The sequence below is a fragment of the Lepidochelys kempii genome, chromosome 6, assembly GCF_965140285.1.
Source record: "Lepidochelys kempii isolate rLepKem1 chromosome 6, rLepKem1.hap1, whole genome shotgun sequence".
Taxonomy (NCBI): domain Eukaryota; kingdom Metazoa; phylum Chordata; order Testudines; family Cheloniidae; genus Lepidochelys; species Lepidochelys kempii.
Genome location: NC_136385.1, coordinates 43,480,973 through 43,486,972, shown reverse-complemented (window position 1 = coordinate 43,486,972; position 6,000 = coordinate 43,480,973). Strand labels below are relative to the sequence as shown.

The 6,000-nt window shown below is 38.8% G+C and overlaps 1 protein-coding gene across 2 annotated transcripts in view; it reads right to left on the bottom strand.

Moving 5' to 3' along the window:
• Positions 1-2,522: 2,522 nt before the first annotated feature.
• The window catches only part of DCDC1 (doublecortin domain containing 1), a 420,018-nt gene continuing 416,540 nt past the window's right edge, over positions 2,523-6,000 (bottom strand). For both annotated transcript variants that reach the window (XM_073347762.2, XM_073347767.2), the window contains one exon: positions 2,523-5,164. The gene's annotated coding sequence lies outside the window, so the exon portion shown is untranslated. The remainder of the gene's footprint in view (positions 5,165-6,000) is intronic.

The window sequence follows — 6,000 nt, the reverse complement described above, 5'->3', positions numbered from 1 at the left end:
AGTCATATTCCCGCTCATCCTTTATAGAAAATATATTGGCTGATTTTAAGCTTGGAGGTTTTGCAAAAGGAAAACACTTCAGGAAATATTTTGCCTATCATATTCACTAGTCCTTTGGGTAATCAAGATTATATTTCATTGTGGAGAGTCTTTGTATTAGAACCATCCTCTTTCAGTAAAGGTTTAAAACCAAACAAATTAAAAACCAGTTTCTGCGCAGATTCTGGGCCAGATTCTGCGCAGTTACACTAGAGTAACTCCATGAACTTTAATGAGGTTTCACTGGTGTATGAGAAAAGTCAGAATCTAGCTCAGTGTCCACTTGCTGCCCTCTGCACCATAGAACACTGTGAGCCTGGTTTTAGCATTTTTCTGTAGGAAATTATTTCTCTGTAACTACCTCTAATTATGAGATCTAGCATGTTAGGAATCCAAGTGACTTTACAAGCACTTCTTATTTGTTCCCCTTTGATTGATTTTACTAGTATATCCTCTATATTTTAACCATAATCTAAACTAATGAGATCAAACAATTTTAATGAAAACATGACATTTCTTACCTATTGACTTACGTCTGTTTAGATCACACTAAATAACAAAATCAGAAGAGCTATAGTCTTTAGCCAAAGCTTTTACATACTCAGGAAAGCTATATCAGACCTATCCTAAAAATTACTCAACCAGAATGCACTAAAAATGTCTTATAAGGAAGCAATGAGGCTATTCTTCCTCTATTGCAGTACAAGTCTGTTTTCAAAATCAGTTTATAACAACCAAGATGGTGAGTAGGTTTCAATTCTGCCACTCAGGGTAAGTGTGGCAGAATCAAAACCCACATTGTTTTCATGGAGGAAACATACAGAAGAATTTGCTTTAAAAATTAATTTAATACTTATGAAAGTGACAACTGATATTAACCAGAATTTAGGATGGGGTTGGCAATTACTGTTTAAACTTTGCCACAGCTTTGCCGAAGCACCTTGTCTTTTTTCCACTCCCAGAGTTCTTTTAAGTAGAGCCTGCTACTCATGTAATTTTGCCAAACTATGTAACCCAATTCATTTTTGTTTGCAACCTTTAATAGATTTTGAACTCTGTTCTCCAGAGATGAAAAGCTAATACACTATCCCACTGCAGCACCTAGACTCCTGAAACAATTACATGTCTGTCTGTTTAATTATCCTAATCAGAGATGTGTGCAGGAAGTGTTTGAGTTGGAATCTGGATTAGGTATATGGGTCAAAATCCTGGCTCCTTTGTCAATGACAAAAGTCCCATTGATTTCAGTGGAGCCAGGATTTCACTCATGGTATAGTTCAAGATTTGGGTTCAAGGCTAGGATTTACAATGTTGCCAAAACCTTCAACACTGTCCTCTCATGACTTAGGTGGTGGAAATATCACAGAATCAGCCTGAGGAAGAAAGAAAAATGTAGCTATTTTTGCAGGATTCTGATAAAATCTAAACTGGAAAATGGGCTCCTAACTGGAATCAAAGATGAAGGGATGAATTTGATCACCAAGACTTCGAAGGGATTTGGATTTGAAGTTCCAGTTTTGGCCTAACTCTAATGCTAGTTCTTACCTTTACATATGCTATCCTTCAAATATGAAGCTGGATCATGGTCATGCTTACATGGGCATGCAGTGGGGTGAAAAATAAGGACTCACCTACATTGCATTACCCGGATAAAGGTAATCCAGAATCACGAGCTGTTCTCAAGTTGTTCACTTATGTTGCTTGGAGCAACTAGTGATGGGGAGTTGGTATGGCCATGCTCTGCCCCACAACATGCCAGCCAATAATGCTGGTCAGCCACACACAAGAAGGGAAAGAATATGCTGCACAGCTCAAAGGGATCTAACAATTCCCTTCCCCTAGGGCAACTGGGAATTCTGGGAAGAAGCCTGGAACAGGCTGTGCCTAACCAGCAGAATTTAGCTCATAATTAAATCTGTTGGAGAACAAATTTCAAATATACCTTTGAATAAGAACATGAACTATGTAGGTTAGAAGTTTAACCCTAGAGTTGCATCTCTTGATGATTCTCTATGTGAACACAGATATCTTACATAATAGCCTGAATACTTTCCAAAAATTATAATAGTAAACCATTGGCACCATCATAACCAGTCAGAACACCACACACTTGGCTAAATTTTATTCTCAAAAGTACCTGTGAAATTCCACTCTTTTTTGGCAGAGAAACCCATGTACAGCTCCAGGTTTCACCTAGTTTTGAAAATGTGGCTTTGGCATAGAAATGTGACAAGCTGCAATTCTGGGAAGAAAATTAGTGTGACCAGCAGAAGGTTGGTAGAGGCAGAAGGGTCTTGGAAGAAAACATAGGGTGTGAATATTGGCCTTAAAAGAGATGCTTTAACAGCAGAAAGAAAAGGAGTACTAGTGGCACCTTAGAGACTAACCAATTTATTTGAGCATAAGTTTTCGTGAGCTACAGCTCACTTCAAGCTTATCCTCAAATAAATTTGTTAGTCTCTAAGGTGCCACTAGTACTCCTTTTCTTTTTGCGAATACAGACTAACACGGCTGCTACTCTGAAACCTGTCATTTAGCAGCAGAGATGATCTGGAGAGAAGACAGAGAAGTCTGAAGAGGAACCTGAGAAAAAGAACCTTGAATACCTGGAAGAAAGAGAGAAACCTAATCCCGGGAAACAGCCAACCAAAGTGATTAAAAATCTGATTTAAATATATTTGATTTTATGACAAGGTTTACAGTAATAGTATAGGTGACTTCACTGGAGCTTTAACAAGTTACATCAGGTGAAGATCTGCCCTTAGATCTGTAATTAGAAATTATGATGATGGATAATTTCTTATAAGACTACTGAATTTTATTTTGTAACTGTCTAAGCAAGAATACACTGAAATCTTTACTGATTAACTTTAATCTTTGGCTAAATTAGTATAAGACAATAACATGTTTAAATAAGAGCAAACAGAGTACCACTGAGCCTCATAAAGCTGTCTCAGTGAATGTTAGCAACAATGTCATCTGTTAAATAGTACAAAAGTAGTAGAAATTACATTTGATCAGACAGAACTATCCAGCAAACTGACCCATTTTTATCAAGCCTGACCTATGATCATCACTGGACAAGATCTAGCCATCTAAGGTAAGTGTCTGCCTATGTTTAGTTACTGCTATCTTGTGACTCTTATTCTGACCAGCAAATCTGTCTTAGGGCATGGCTACACTTGCAGATGTAGCGCACTTTGAGTTACACCAGCCTTCATAGAGCGCAGTAGGGAAAGCGCTGCAGTCTGTCCACACTGACAGCTACAAGCACACTGGCATGGCTACATTAGCAGCTCTTGCAGTGGCCACAGAGAGCAGTGCATTGTGGTAGCTATCCCAGCATACAAGTGGCTGCAATGTGCTTTTCAAATGGGTGGGGTGGAGTGTGACAGGGAGTGTGTTGTGTGTATGTGGGGGGAGAGAGAGTGGGTTTTTGGGGGGCTGAGAGCATGTCAGCATGCTATCTTGTAAGTTCAGATAGCAGCAGACCCCCCTGTCCCCCCCGCCTCTCTCTCTCTCACACAGCATTCCACAGTAATGGTTGCTTTGTCTCGGAGCAGATAAGCATGCCGGCTGTCAGAAACGGAGCTTCCAAAGGGCATATCCGCATTCCTACAGCAAGTTCAAAACAATGAGAAGAGTGGCCATTTGATTTAAGGGGATTACGGGATGTTTCTGGAGGCTGATCAGAGCACAGTAATGCAACACCTCATTCACACTGACACCCGGGCGTTTCAGCCAAGATGCAAGAAGTGTTAATCTTCTTGCTGAGGTGGAGTACTAGGAGCGCTCTAGCTGTGAAGTCAGAGTGCTCTACGTGCCTTGCCAGCGTGGACGGATAGTGAGCTAGGGCTCCCAGAGCTGCTTTAATGCGCTCTAACTTGCAAGTGTAGCCAAGCCCTTTGTCTCCACCTATCTCATAGTTAGACCCCCTGCCATGCTCCCTCCAAAAGGCCAAAGCAGTAGGTTGTTAGCTTTGGTGAAAGAGATAGCGTAAAGCTACAATAAATGACTTTACAATAGCAAGGCATATTAACTTAGGCTCTTATGCAATATCCTCTGAAGTCAATGGAAAGGCTACCATTAACTTCAGTAAGTGTTGGAGTAGGCTCTTAATTAAGCTTCTTTCTTTTGGTAAGAACAATTTTCCACTGGTTTGCTCTGTAATTAATTTTCTCTTTAGTGTACTATGTGTCTGCTTCAGGTGAAGGCTTTTTGTGTGTGTATGTTCAACATTAGGCTCTTTTCCACCTAATAAAGATTTTCTTCCCAAAATAGTGACAGTCTTTTAGGCATTAAAAATGGTGGTAACTTGTCTGCAGAAGCACAACAAGCAAATATGATTGTATAGCTCATGGAGTAGCACTTTCAAAGAACTTGGGATACCTGTGAAGATTATGATGTGTGAAATGTTTTGCCTGCCACTTTTTTCTGCTGCTGTTCATTTCTGCAAGGAACCAGTGCAGAAGCTGCAGAACACAGTTTATTTTTAGATCATTCCTGATAAAAAAGTGGACTTTAGAACATTACAAAAACAGATATCTTTAGAAACAAGTTTAATTATGATTCTTAATCAATTCAATGTGAATTACTTCACCTATATTCATATGCTAAAGCTATTTTTCTTACTGAGGATTGTTCTCCAAATTACATATATGTATTTTAGAATAGATCCCTGCAACTATTCCCTTCAAACACAAAATCACTGCAGACAGCCTTTGCAAGAATAGATTCTGAAAATTCATTTTAATTATCCAGTCCCTCAATACTGTGGACTAATTCTGAAAGTTATGGAATTTACATAGCCAACAGCCACAATACTTAATTAATTCCTTAGATATGGAGCACACATGGCCATGCACTTTTGGAAAGCAGTTACTGCACATGCATGCACAAGCACTGTCACTGATTTCCCAAGCTCTGTGCATTGTATACAGGCGATCAGCCGTCAGAATGCAGCATTTTTTAAATGCATTTTATGTCACACCAGATTAATGGTTCAGAAGAGTACGCCAGTAGATTGCAGTCAACTTGAAATAAATAAAGATAATTTGCTGACGACATTTTTTCACCGTTCTTCTGGAGTCATTTGTTTACTGACAGCCAAAGCAATTCCTCCCTTCTGGGAAAAAATAAAAGAGAATTTCAGTAAAACTTGCAATCAAATTAAAATATATTTTTTTCAGAATAGGTATATTAAATATGATGTTTTAAAAATTTATAGAAGCAGTTCTTTTAAGGTCTGATGTGAGTTATGAAATCTAATTTTGTTTTCATAGCTCTGTGATAAAATTTTATCAATGTTATAAAAAGGGTCTTTACTAAGAATGACCGGAAATCTGAACTACCTGGTCATGCAATAAAAAGACATTCCTCTACTGCGAAGTGTCAGACAAGCAAAGTTTAGCTGAAAATTGATCGATAAGTCTTCCTTTTACACTTGAGTGCACTCACTTTTTCTTCATAGGATAATAGGGGTTTTTTTTAATGGTTTTTCCATTAACATCAGACTTTACTGTTAGCAAGAAAAAGGCAGACATAAAAAGAAGAGACAGAAACAGTCAAGAAAAGCTTTAGTGATCTTTAATGATATGGTGCTACAACTTAGAGATGGGTTTTGTTGTTGTTGTTTTTTTTTAAACAAGTGACAACTTAAAAACTCTCGGATTCTTCCAGCAGTGGCAGTAAAAATCAGCTTCACCACCTATCTGGGGTTTTTCCTTATGCTGGGGGAATCCCTGGGTGGCATAGAAGCTATGCTCTGTGACATGAGCTGTATTTCCTGTACTGGGTCCAGGGTAGTAGCAGGAGGAGACTCCATGTTTCTAAAACTAAACTCGCTCTTTATTAAAGGAACTGCTTACAGAGATGCTGTAACTGCAGGTAGAATTCTAACCATGTACACATACACTGGTCTCCTGGCCTCCTCTACACTATTCTCCCCTGAAATGTGGGTTC